Consider the following 13,010-nt stretch of genomic DNA (forward strand, 5'->3'; position numbering starts at 1 on the left):
CCCATTCCTTTCATTTAAGCATAAGCCAGGAACAACATGGAAGTATTTTCCAGGGAGAAGAAAACCTTTTACTATTGCCCAGTTTGGCAGTAAGGTTTTCTTTTTTTCTTTTTTTTTTTTTCTTTTGAATGCTTCATATTTCTATGCATCTACCCAGGTATCATAATTAAAAATAAAAAATAAAAAAATCCAAGACAAGAGCATGCCTTGCATGTCAATGATGTGGAAGTCTTATATCAAAGCTGACAGCAGCGTTATTTGGAATAGGATGCGTGGTGAAGCTAATCAGTATATTTTCATGGTGTAGAGAGGAAGAGAGAAGCTAATCAGTAGATTTTTGCTGGTGGTTTACTTAAGTTACAGTTTAAAAAAAAAAAAAAGCATTAGTAAGAGTTTTCTTGATCAAGCTCTTTATGGGTAATAGTCACTCTTTTGAAAGGTCAGCACAAGACCTACAGCACAGAAAGTCTCATTTTTGAAGAAGTGATTGATATAAAGGTCCTCTATATCTTTAAAGCAACCCACTGAACTAGAAGTAATAATCATATATATTGATAGACTTGTACATCAGTGATATATGACAGCATGAGGGACACAGCTATGGTTGTAAATTCAACTTTGGCATTTACATTTACAAATTCTTGAGAGTAACTTACTGCTTCTGTATCTATAGACTTTAATGACAAGGAAAAAAATGTGATATTGAAGGCCTAGTAGTACGACTTTTTATGTACTGTTAGTTTTGTATTGATTTAAATTATTTATAGACCATGATATAATTAGCACGGGGAAATAACCATCTTACCCAACAAGAGCGTTTCAAAGACTAAATAAAAGGTCAGGCATTAACATCAACCTTTGTGTCTGTAGTCAGGTAGCAAAAATCATATGTATATATATATATACTGAATTAATAGAATTGCGAGTTTATTTTGAGAAGTGCCATTCACTTAGTGGTCACGCTAATGCATCTTGCCAATTTTAACAGAAATTCTGCTCATTTTAGCTTTTTATCAAATCTTAAAATACAGATTTCACTGTCTTAAAGTACATTGAAAGTAAATTAAGGCATTAGCTATTGCTGAATGAATATGTTTTTCAGAACTTACTACTAAATCCTGCCATGCATCCAAAAGTTTGACCCCTGCTTTCTAGGAGGAAAAATGTGTCTGTGTTGCTATTATGCATCTCTCTCTCTAGTTTTCAGATTTTGTCATTTTAGAGTCTTTTCCTGTTTTTAATCTCTGGAGTTATATTTTTCAATCTTAAGAGATAATTGATTTTAATGAGTGCTAAACGTTCTGCAGAAATTCTTCATACGCACATGCATCCATATATCCACACACAGGCATTCATGCCACAGAATTTAATACAAACTCCTGTGAAGTAACTTTGAGCTGCTTAACTGAAATAGCAATGATACGGAAATCTTGAGAGTTCTCGCTTACAAATACAGCAGTGGAAATAATGTGTGCAAGTCAGGGCCACTAATGGAGTGGAGTTCTAAAGCGTTAGGACCACAGTTGTCCATCTGTGGTGGGTAAGACATGAGGGAAGAACAAGCAGTCAGTGACAAGGCTAAGAATCGGAGCTGTGGGTGTCTGTAGTCTCTCTGCAATGAGGGTGCCTCCAACATGTGAAGTTGCCCCTTGGTGCACCGGAGCAAACTCTGGGACATGGCAGAGTGTGGGGACCACTTCTGCATGGTGCTGGCCCCATTTGGGTGGGTCCTATGATCAGTGTGGCTGATGGTTTGGCTGTCTCCACTCCTGCTCTGTGGAGAAAGAGATTATTGTGTTGTTTTTTTTTCTCCCCTCTGTGCTTTCTTTCCTTTTCTCCCACCTTTTCTGCAAGAGCAGGTTCCATGATTCACATTACAAAATATTTTAATACAAGTGTGATATTGATTGACCATGAAGAAACTTACTCGTGATAGTTGATATACTCCAAGTAATAATATAAGTGAGTAATGTTTTACAGTCACTTTGAATCAGTCTCTTCTTCCACTTCCAATCCATCCATATCCAGTTAGAGCAGACTCCTCCAAGGCAAGTTACTCGTGGGTTCATCCCAATTCCCATCTTTAGATCCTGTAAACAAATACAATCACCGGCTGTTTAACATTTTTATTACATAAATTCCAGCATGTAATACAGCATTACTGGGTACTGCTAATGATGTGCATTTCAGATGTATTTGCGTTTTGTCACAAACCCCCTTAAACCATATTCTAATAACTGTGTATAAGATATAATTGGTAAGAAGCTTCAGATTCAATGACCAGGAGGAATCTCTCTGTAGTGCTTTTTGCTGCTCCTGTCTTCATCTAAAGTAACCACCAGACATTTCAGTTACTTCAAGGAAAAACAACCCATGTCTCCTGTGATAACCCAGACATGCAGACACATTGATAAATAAGACACATTTACAATTCTTTTATTACTATATTCTATGGCAAGATAAAATAAACAGTATTTTGTGGAACATTACAGCTTATAACAAAACTAAGCTACTGTCCAAAGATGCTGAAAAATTTCAGTATAAATACACTTTATTTTCAGCTGGCTCATGGATGATTAGGGCATCCCAACACTTTGACAATTTTCATATAATACTATGAAGAATTTCACGATTTTCTTTCACCTTACTGCTGCTGCCAGCTCAATACATCTTTTTTTTTTTTTTCTAGTAAAAATTATACAAATCTATGGTTTTTACTCTTCCCATACCCAATAAATCCTCAAGATAGTTTCATACACGTTAACTACAATTTTTCTTTCCCCCCCTGCCCTGGAGTTCAACCAGTAAAACCTCAGATATATTGCACGGAAGAGGAGCAGAACATAAGGAAACATCACACTGGTGAGATTTGAGTAATTTCTATTTATAAATATCTACGTGTATTTCTTGTACATAAACAAGAGTGAAAGACCAGGAAAAGGTTGGGTCATCAACTGGCATCTGTTTCTCTGCATGAGATGTCCCAAGAGAATAATATTTACTGAGCAAACATGAGTTACATGATGGACCATAATGTAGAGTTTTGAAATTATCTTGGCAGCTATTCACCTGTTGAATAGCTTTGTGACTTTCTGAGGAATTATTTGCTTGATCCTATCAAGGCAGAAGAAAGAATTTTGATATATACAAAAAGCCATCTATGCTTTTCTCGTTAATAATCTCCTTTCATAATATACTCATTTATGAAGCCTGACTTTACTGATGAGAAAGGACAGGCAGATCTTTGGCCTTAAGAGTTTCTCTGTATTTCTTTCAGAGGACTTTCTTTGGGTTAGATTGCTGATTTAGATTTTTTCCTCTGCTCTGCTTATTCTCAAGAAAATTCAAATTCTCCCTCAGTCTCCCAGCAGCCTACCTGCCATGAGTCTGTCAATCCTTCTGTTTGAAGACAAGCAATACCCAAAACCCACGTGCTATATCCACCCCTTCCCCCACTGACCAGTTCCCCCCTGCTGGGAGCTTGCCCCAGTCCCTGTTCATAGTGGCTGTTGTAGAAGGGTGAGCTGGGGTCCCTGCCAGCCCCTTCGTGACACGGGATAAAAATCCTTCCAAATTCAGCCTAAACGTTCCTGAAAAGACAGAAATATTACCAAAGCTAATTTTCTTGGTTTCTTCTTTGCTCTCCTCCTTTCTAATTTTACCACATGTAGTGTAAATTTTTATGAGGAAAGGCTAGAAAAACTAAATGCATTTTTTAGTGTGCTACTGCCTGGCATTCCCTCTGTTTTGCTATTACACTTAGGAGTTTATTCTCATTTTAAGATTCTATTTACAGTCCTCTCTTTGAAACAGTATGCACCCTTTATCTCTGAATTACTTTTTATATATTCTGATTATTTGGGCAATAAAGCTTTCCTTGTATGGGTCAGGATTTATTTATTTTTTTTTTGGCATAATAAGAAGAAATGTAGTTCCTTGTAGCCTATCCCAGTAAGTTTTTGCATTAAATTAGTACTATATTTTGAAAAAAGGAGGAGGAAAACAAATGAACAAAACAGTTAAAAAGCAATCCCAAAATGGAAGCATCTGCTTCAGGGCTAAGGGCCAGCTACGTTATGCATTAAACTCGCCATAACTCCAAAAGGCATTCAGAAAGCAAAATATATCTTACTGGTTTGTGCTTTAAAGATTAAGTTCAGATTAAATCCAGAAGATCGAAGCAAAGCTCCCTGCAGAGAGATTTTCACTTTCAATCTGTAGCCTTGAAGCTGAGCTTTGTAAAGTCCTCAGAGGTGATAATGAGTCCAAAAACCTCATGGGTGTTGTTTTTGCAGGACGAGGGCCCTGAGATTGCACTTGAGGTGCTAGGAAGAACTTTTGGAAATGCATCAAAAAGCCCTTCTTCTCTGCCTAAACTGTGCTGTGGATCCAACCTGGTTTATAGGCTAGTTTGGCACATTTGATTACTTAAACATGAAATCTTTAAATATTAAAGTGTTAAATATTCTAAAATATTATATTTATAATTTTGACAAATTGTTATGTTTTGTTCTATCTGCCATGACTTAGGGTACACTATCATTCTTTGTTTCAAGCAAGTAACTGAAGTATTAGCAAGAATTTCTTTCCATTTTCTTAGAACTCCCCAAGGTCTATAGTTTTCTCTGCAGAAACAGTTGCCATTAAATATGCTGTATGTCAATGCAGCAGTGAGGTGGTTAATTTTGACTGAATATTATGCTATATAACCACTTGGCATTTAACTTGAAAAATGACTTTCTGCTTCACCTGTCAGCAGCCCAGTTCTCATCAAATAAGTGAGTGAGAAAAATTTTTAAATTTCAATTTCCTGATGCTATTAGACACTACTTCTTCCATACTTAAACAGTTTAGCAGTGCATGTACATGTTTTGGTATTCATGCCATGCATCACACTACATGCTATTACAATAGCTTTTTTTGTTTAAAGGGTAAAGAGATGCATGGATCTTTATCTTGGGGTTAGGAAAATGTATTGCAGGAACATGGCCAATCAGGTTTCTGAATAACTTTGTAACATAGTACCATAACCCTGATGCAGTGCAAGGAATGTAAAATACTAGGTGGCTATGACTCCATGGAAAGAAAGCATTCTAGATGAAGAAAGCGTGAACAGTCATCTGGCACTGCACTTCCACAGAAAAGAAGTGCCTTGTGGAGTATTCATCTATTTTATACCTTCTTCTGCTACATATGTATTTCTTATATTAGATATGTATTTCTTATAAATCATGCAAAATATTTGTTTGTATTTTCAGTATATTTTGGAGATTAAAACTGTTGTCATTTTGTGTTAATGGTTGTTTTTCCTTCCTTTCTATTTCAAACAAAAGATCAGTTTTCCCTCATGGTTAATATATCGCCAAACAGCAGGAAAACTTCATTGATAGAGGGAAGACACAAATGAAAGAGATTTTCCCATTTCATTTTCATTTATTGTATTACTTTGCACAGTTTTCACTTTACCAATAGCAAGTCTGGAGACATTTTACTCAGGTGGAAAAATGTATCATCTCTACTGTGTGTCCCTTTATTCTTTGACATTAGTTTTTATTGCATGTTATAATGTGTATAAATCCATAGTGGTATAGTAGCAAACATCATTTGAAATAATAGTTCAGTGTAAATATGAGCTAGTATCACTAAAATCATTATTGTTTGTTCATTTATTTGGTTAGTCTTGGCAATTGACTCAGTGCTGTGGGTTGCAAACAGTATGGACAATTTCAGTCTGCAGCATTTACTGTCTTAAAAATAGATATGCAGAAGACAGGTGGTACTTAGGGATCCAGCAGTGAAAAGTACACTTTTTTTTTTTTTAAGGTGGTTATATAGTGAAAAAATAAAAATGAAAAATAAGGCAGTGAATAGGTAAATTCTACTACTTTTGAGAAAGTACTGAGTTATGGTTTGGATTAACCTGCCTAGTATTTCCATTTTACTGCAGTGTAACTTTTGTTGTTACTGAAATGAAGAAAGTTGCATCATTTCCGCTTTGCTCCCCTAGGCCAAGAAGTGTGGAAAGTCATTAGTTTCTGAAGCCTTTGCTGCATAAAAAAGGGCATGTTTTACTACACTGCAAGAAATGAGAATTTCTTCTGTTCTGTCTGTAACTTTACATACCTATGGGACTATATTTTATAGGGTCTACTCATGAGCATAACGTGGGGCTTGCAGGATGTCACCATGTCCTCCTGACAGTTACCTCTGCTACTGACTGTGATCAGATATCATACCAATCTGGTGGTTCATGCTCTTCAGTCCTCAAGGGAAGAGTATGAGGTCCAGAACCAGCCTCCACAGAAGATGAGCTACCATTAAATGGTGAGTGGGCTGACAGTTGCATCTTCCTGTGTCAGCTGGGTGCTAAAAGGCTGATAGGTTTGTGAAGCTGTTGGATGGTGGATTGTGGACTCCCCTTTCGGCCTGCAAAGAGGTAAGGGTCTGTCAGCACTGGACACTGTTTGGTTCCTAAGGAGTCCGTTTGGCAGTGACCACTGCAGAGAGCACAAGCAACAAGGAGAAATGGATCCACTTCAGATCAAGCCCTACCTGGGCTAAATAGGACTGTTCAAGGCTGAGCAGTGAGAGCAAAAATCTAAAGAAACAAGGTGCAAAAATCACTGAGATATCCCTGTCCATGGAGAAGTGTCAGCACAGCATTGTGCCCAAGCCAAGCAGCTCTGCTGGGAGGCCGCTTCCTGAGCACTGGCTTCACGCAGCCCAAGGCCTGGCCAGGCCCTGCCTGGACGCAGCCCTTCTTTCCCAGGGGCTGCGGAGCTCTCCAAAATAGCATTGCATGTACAAACATGTCCTGAGGAAGCCTGTGGAGGGATGTTAATGGCTATAAGACTTGTCAAAGTCTAATTAGTTACTCACAGAAGAGAGATTTCAATTTTTTGGCTGAATCTTTTCGTTTGGAAGGATCCCAAACCCCTGCTTCCTGGGAGTCTGCCTTAGCTGTTAAATCCGCAAAGGGCTGCTCCATGGGATGACAGATTTTATTTTTAAGGCTTTTTTTTTTATTATTCTGCTTTACAGTGGGATTTTTTTCCAAGGTTAAATAAATGATAATTAGAGTTGTGGTTGTTCTAACGCAATCAGTTGTATGGGATATTTCCTCGCTGACCTCCCTTATGGCAGTAGCAAGGGGAGTGCATTCATATATCACTGCAGAAAGCTTGCTGAGTCCCCTTGAAGTGTTATGAAAATTGCTGTGCAAAGCTATTTTCTTTCTGAAAGACACAGTCCATACAAAAGATGAGAGACAACAGGTGAGGAGTTCCCTGTACAGATGCATGGCAGTTGGGGCAACACAGGGGCTGTACATTGGTTTCTGTATGTCTGGTGAGAACATCTGACACTTTAGCCACCCCTGTCTTCTCCTGCCCTCAGGCCATGGATAAGCAAATTTTGATACAGAAGTTCACAAAAAAAACTTTTGCAAAATCCCAGGCACAAAGGGCTGGTATTGAATTTCACTTTTTTAATGTGTTGTAACTCTTTGAAACCACCAGACTACCACTTCTGGTATTCTCACCCAGTGCATGCTGCTGTCTGGAATCCCAGAGCCTCACTGTGTAGATAAGGCATACCATGGAGTCAAGCTCCACAGAGATTGTGTCATGCATGGAGTCAGCTCACACAGGAACCTGTGACGAGCGAGTGGACTGTTGTACGGGGTTTGTTTGTCACAAGCTGGCCTGTCCAACCCCTGACTACCAGCTGGAAGGAAAATGGTTACAACTGCTCTGATTCCCCCGCAAGGTGATAAAATAAGGAGAGAGACCATATCTCCTAATTCTGCTGTTTGGTAACATCTCATCCTTCACACACTTCTTTAATCATTGGAAGGTATTTGCAAATATTTAGAAATGCTCTCCCTTCCTTCAGGAATTTTTATATTGGGTTTTATAGAAGGTTTATAATAGAACAAATAACAGTTTGGATGAAATTCTGGGAATTCTTCTGTAGTGCACTTCTGCATGATAATCATTATGAGATTGCTTCCCCACTGCTTGCTTAATGCAGCTGTCCAAGTTTTGTATTTACTGGGAATCCAATTTGTTTTAAGAAATTAACAAAACAAATACTTAAGTACTGTGCTGAACATATCGTAAAGTTTTTAATCATTTTGGTGAGAAGGAAAAAAAACACATTATAGTGCTTATGGAACAGCCTTTGAAGCCACATTTATGAAATTGAATCCCTACCAAAATAACTTGCTCATGTTAATACAGATGCCGTATGGCATTGCAACAATTATTCTTTTTTTTTTTTTTTTCTTTTTTTTTCCAAACTGTGTCAAACTTTGCTGTGGCAGTGGTCTAATATCTATGCAGAGCTGGCTGCTTGATCATGGCACTGGTGTTTCTGACCTACCAGGATGCTGCTGGGAACGGTGTGGCCCTCAGATATGGCTACAATATTTGTATGCTCCTCAAAGGAAGGAGCGATGTAATGCTCACAGGTCCTCCCATCCTCTTCAGTAGCCCAGTGCAGGAGAATTTCTGTGCTTTTCAGAGGCACTGTTAATGCTTGTGATTTGTCACTGTGGAATTGCTCCTCTGAATGTCCTTTACTTAAATGCACAGGGAAACAAATAGATCTCTTTTGTGTCTGGTCATAGGAGCATTGTGCATCCCATACTGCGCTTTGCAGCTCATTTCACCTTCCCAGTGCAGCCTCTGTGAAATTTCCTCAGACTTGTGACCTCTCTAACTGGGAGCCACTCCCATCCCCTGTGGCAGTTCCAGGACCTGCTGCACTGGATATGGACTTTGTTCTCCACCTCCCTCCTCTCAAAACAGTGGAGATTTTTGTCCTTTGCCCAAATGGTGTCCTGCAGACCCTCTACTACCAAGTTCTGAGCTCTGCAACATAATTGGTATGTTCAGCTGCTGCTATTTTTCCCAGGTATCTGCTATTATTTTGTAAGACTGTGCCTCTAATTTCATTCCTGGTAGTATGGGTAACATACATGGAGCATGAAATACACAATACACTTGTATCTATGAGTTTGCTTGTTGTTCCTGCTTTTTTTTCTTTCTTTCTTTCTTTTAAAGGAGAACAGAAATTTGCTAACTGTGAAACTCAGAGTGGAAGGGTAATATCTGATGGCTACAATTTTCCAAAACTGGGGCTTCAAAATCTTTCTTCATCTGGTTGACGAGTATTTGACTTCAGAATACATGAATTTCAGATAATATCCGTGCCTGTCCATTAACCATTCAGACTGAAAGAGCTAAAACATCTGTGCTTTAAAAGTAAAGTTTATATGTTTGTTTATACCAAATTGCTTATACGTGTCAATTATGTAAGCATTTGCAAGGTTTGATCCATCTCCTTTGAGAAACTTGTACTACAAAAGTTTCCTCCTGTAACAGTGACAGTGATGTTATCATCCCCTCTATAGGGCTGCTGAATAATCGTCATGCTACATTGTGTGTTGGATGCTAACAGCAGGAAGCATTATTTTAAAAGATTTAAATTAGCAGATTTTATTTACCACACTAATATTCTCACAAGGCATCTCACTTCTAGCTAAAAGAGTTTTAAATTATCGGCTTTTATTTATCACAATGGTATGTTCCTGACTTATCACACTTGCTTGTATGTTATTTACTCAGACCAAAATGGCATAAAAATAGCTGTGTAATATAGTGAGCTCAGAAATACTCACGTGAATTTTCCAGAAGCAGAGGAAAAATTGAAACCAGTTGAAAATATAGATTGGTTGACTTTTTTTGATATTTTTTTAAGACTACTTTTGACTGTATACACTATTTTAAGTAATTGGGACAAGAGGACCTAATTTAAGTGCTTTGCCAGTGCTTAGGAATGCAGGTTTTGTATGAAATCCTAAAATTTAAGGCTACCATAGCTGTCTTTAAGTCTCTAGGTTAAAGCTATTCCAGTTGCAAGACAAGCTGGTAGGAGTTTTTGAGCTTTGTGTTGTTCAGTAGATTGTTCTCTAGTTTCAGATGTCACTTCAGTTAAATCCCTATAAAAAAAAAATAAAAAAAAATAAAAGCAAGCATCTTGTTTTAGTTTTTCTAGCTAAACTGTAACTGCTTCACTTTTTTCTTGCAGAAACATCAAAAGGAATTCAAGCTCACTTGGTCATAGTCTGGACATCACATTTTTATAGGAACAAAGGAAGATGTGGTATGCCCTTCACATGTGCTCATATTAAAAATTTACTAGGTAAGTTTCAACATCCGTCAATTAATATGCAGATTTTAGGACTCTCGTATGTAGTACAGTAGTAGTAAAGGCCAGCTGATATTTTACAGAAATATTCCAAATAAAAATATCATTTGATTGCAAGGGGGAGCAGAACCTCCAGGAACATATCTTCATTTTTGGTAGTTTAGTCCACAGTAACAAAAACCACATTGTACCAATCAGATATTTAATGAGCCTCTAACTCCATTTCTACCTTATCCCAAAGGTATAGCAAATAGTGCTGCGTTTTTTAAAATATCAAGAAAACATCATTTGCTCTAAAATGTCCCTAAAAGCAGGTCTAAATTGCCAATAAAGGCTAGGTAATTGTATCAGCATGGATCAGAAAGCATTTCTCAGAACTGATGAAATAGTTTGCAGTATTGCAGAGCCTGAATGATGCTCTCCGTACATTACACTGGAAATATCAGAGACTGGTCTCAGTTTAATTTGTTCACTACTGTGTATTTTGGATTCTCAGGAAATATTTCTCACTAATGTCATTCTATTTTTCTTTAAATGTAATTTGTTTTGGGAAAGTCAGATGATTTCTTTAATCTAGGGCTCACTTAGCAGAACTTTTAGTTTGCTCGTCAATTATAGAATACTGTTTTTCCAATAAAACTGCACGTTTGAAAATTCTCTAAAGCTTGTATTTACGTATCGTGTTCAAGATTTAAAACATTTGAAATTTACAAAATAATAATTCACAAGGTTGTTGCCCAGCTTATCAGTTCTGCCTCAGTAGCTATACAATCATTTGACAACCAAACACACATACAGTATAAATATTTAAGAAAAAGTAAATTCCATTAAGTTGCAGTGTGATAGATGCAGTAGTAGGTACTTATCTTTGAAATATTAAACTCTAGACATTTATATCCATACAAAAAAAAAAAAAAAAAAAAGAGTTTCCTGCCATTTGATGAGAATTATGTGCCTGGCACTAATAAAATATTAAACTCCAATTTAAAAGATAAGTATCTTACCCACTTTTTTCATAATAAAACATTTTACAGTGCATATGAGAGCTAATGTGCATCAGAATTTCCATACGATACTGTATTTACAAACTTTTATGAAAGTTTTGTGTCTTTATTTATTAGTTGCTGCCTCTATTTAAACACTTATTATTTCATATAATGACATTGTGTGTTTCAATAATGCATGATAGAAGGTGTACAAACAGGCTTTATTTTTTGTAGCAGTTTTCTTTTTGTTACAGGCGACTGCTGCTAGTTAATTAAATGTAGATAGCCCCTGAAAATTGCATTATCCTTTTCTGTCCCTATTATATAAATTAATGTCAAATTGATGCAATGTTTCATGTTTAAAATAATAGATACATGTGTTAAAAATCACAGCCTGCAGTTTTCTTATTTGACAGTGCATTATTTTCAACTGGAAATGTCAGTTTCTAACCTTCTGCCAAGAATATTTTGTAAAGAGCAGTAAGTATTAAGTGTTAGTTATCAAATGTAGTGTCTTTTTAAATTTGAACAATACTATATGTGGAGAAAAAGTCATAATGTATAGTGTTTCTATTTCAAAAATAATCTCATAAAATGAAATGATCAACAGATGGTTACGACTAAAAGGAAAAGAAGTTCCTTTGAATGAAGGAAAGTCACCTTTTCCTGCAGATAAATTTTAGACCATCACTCACTGAGTTTTCAGCAAGTGGATCATATTGCCTTTTCTTTTTCAACTCCTTATATAAAATGGTGAGTGGTTTTTATACTCAAAATTTTTAATATATTTTTTAATCTCATGTACTCTCACATGAAATAATATGAAAGCTGCAAAAGCATTAATACATTTGTCAATGTTCTAGCAAAGTCTCTGATCTCCCAGCTTTGCTTAACTACCTTTTTTTTTTTTTTTCAATTTACAAAAATATTTCATTAGACTCTTTTCACTATGGCTTTTTGCATTGTGATCAATGTCAGTAGACAATCCTGTCTTTTTTTAATTACTGAACTGGGTGATTAGAGTTAATAAGCTATGTGATGTAAATACTGCCATTTCAAATAAACAAGAAAACACTTAGAAACCAAAACAAAGCCTTTCACTGAACTTCGGCTCAGCATACTCTAAGAGAGATGTGGTACAAGTGATTTAGCATATTACTTGCTGTAAAGAAGGATGTACCTTGTTACTTTAAACAGCAAGACACAGCAGCAGGTTTTCATCTTTTGAAATATTCTTTTAAAAGGTGCAGCTTAAAAACTACCATATTTTCAGATCACAAAGGTCTCATATTTATATTTTCCACTTTCCAACCAAAGAGACGTTTGTGCTCTCATAAAAATACTTTATAAACAGACAGCTTTGGTTTTCACTTTTCTTCTGTTAAGGATAGCCTCCATCCTTTCAAAGCCTGTAGATTTACACAAAGCCATCAGCTGATCCTAAAAACAGTGTTACAGAACAGAAAGCCTTTCTTTTTATATGTAGTCTATAACATCTAAGATATATAATGTAAACTTGGATTTTCAATCACAGAATCACAGGATATCCGACGTTGGAAGGGACCCACAAGGATCATCAAGTCTGACTCCTGAAATTTTGGGCTAAATACTTTACTTTTTAAAAAAAGAACAGCAGGTAAGTAATTGTATAAAAAGGAAATTTGTTCCCATGTTATGGATCCTTATACCTGCAAATTTTGTTCATACAGACGACAAGTTGCATACACATATGTACTTGTCCATCAGTAATAACTTTGCTGGCTTGCTTTCACATTGGCATTTCACATTTTATTTTGAGTAAGCATTAGTTAT

The 13,010-nt window shown here is 36.6% G+C and overlaps 1 long non-coding RNA gene across 1 annotated transcript in view; it reads left to right on the forward strand.

Annotated features, from left to right (window-relative positions):
• The window catches only part of LOC308176510, a 55,572-nt gene that overhangs the window by 10,544 nt on the left and 32,018 nt on the right, over positions 1-13,010 (forward strand). Inside the window, exons 4-7 of the long non-coding RNA XR_013938294.1 lie at positions 6,145-6,324; positions 10,093-10,206; positions 11,809-11,951; positions 12,733-12,834. This is a non-coding gene — a long non-coding RNA (uncharacterized lncRNA). The remainder of the gene's footprint in view (positions 1-6,144; positions 6,325-10,092; positions 10,207-11,808; positions 11,952-12,732; positions 12,835-13,010) is intronic.

This window comes from Anser brachyrhynchus (genome assembly GCF_964034855.1).
Source record: "Anser brachyrhynchus genome assembly, chromosome: 12".
Lineage (NCBI taxonomy): Eukaryota > Metazoa > Chordata > Aves > Anseriformes > Anatidae > Anser > Anser brachyrhynchus.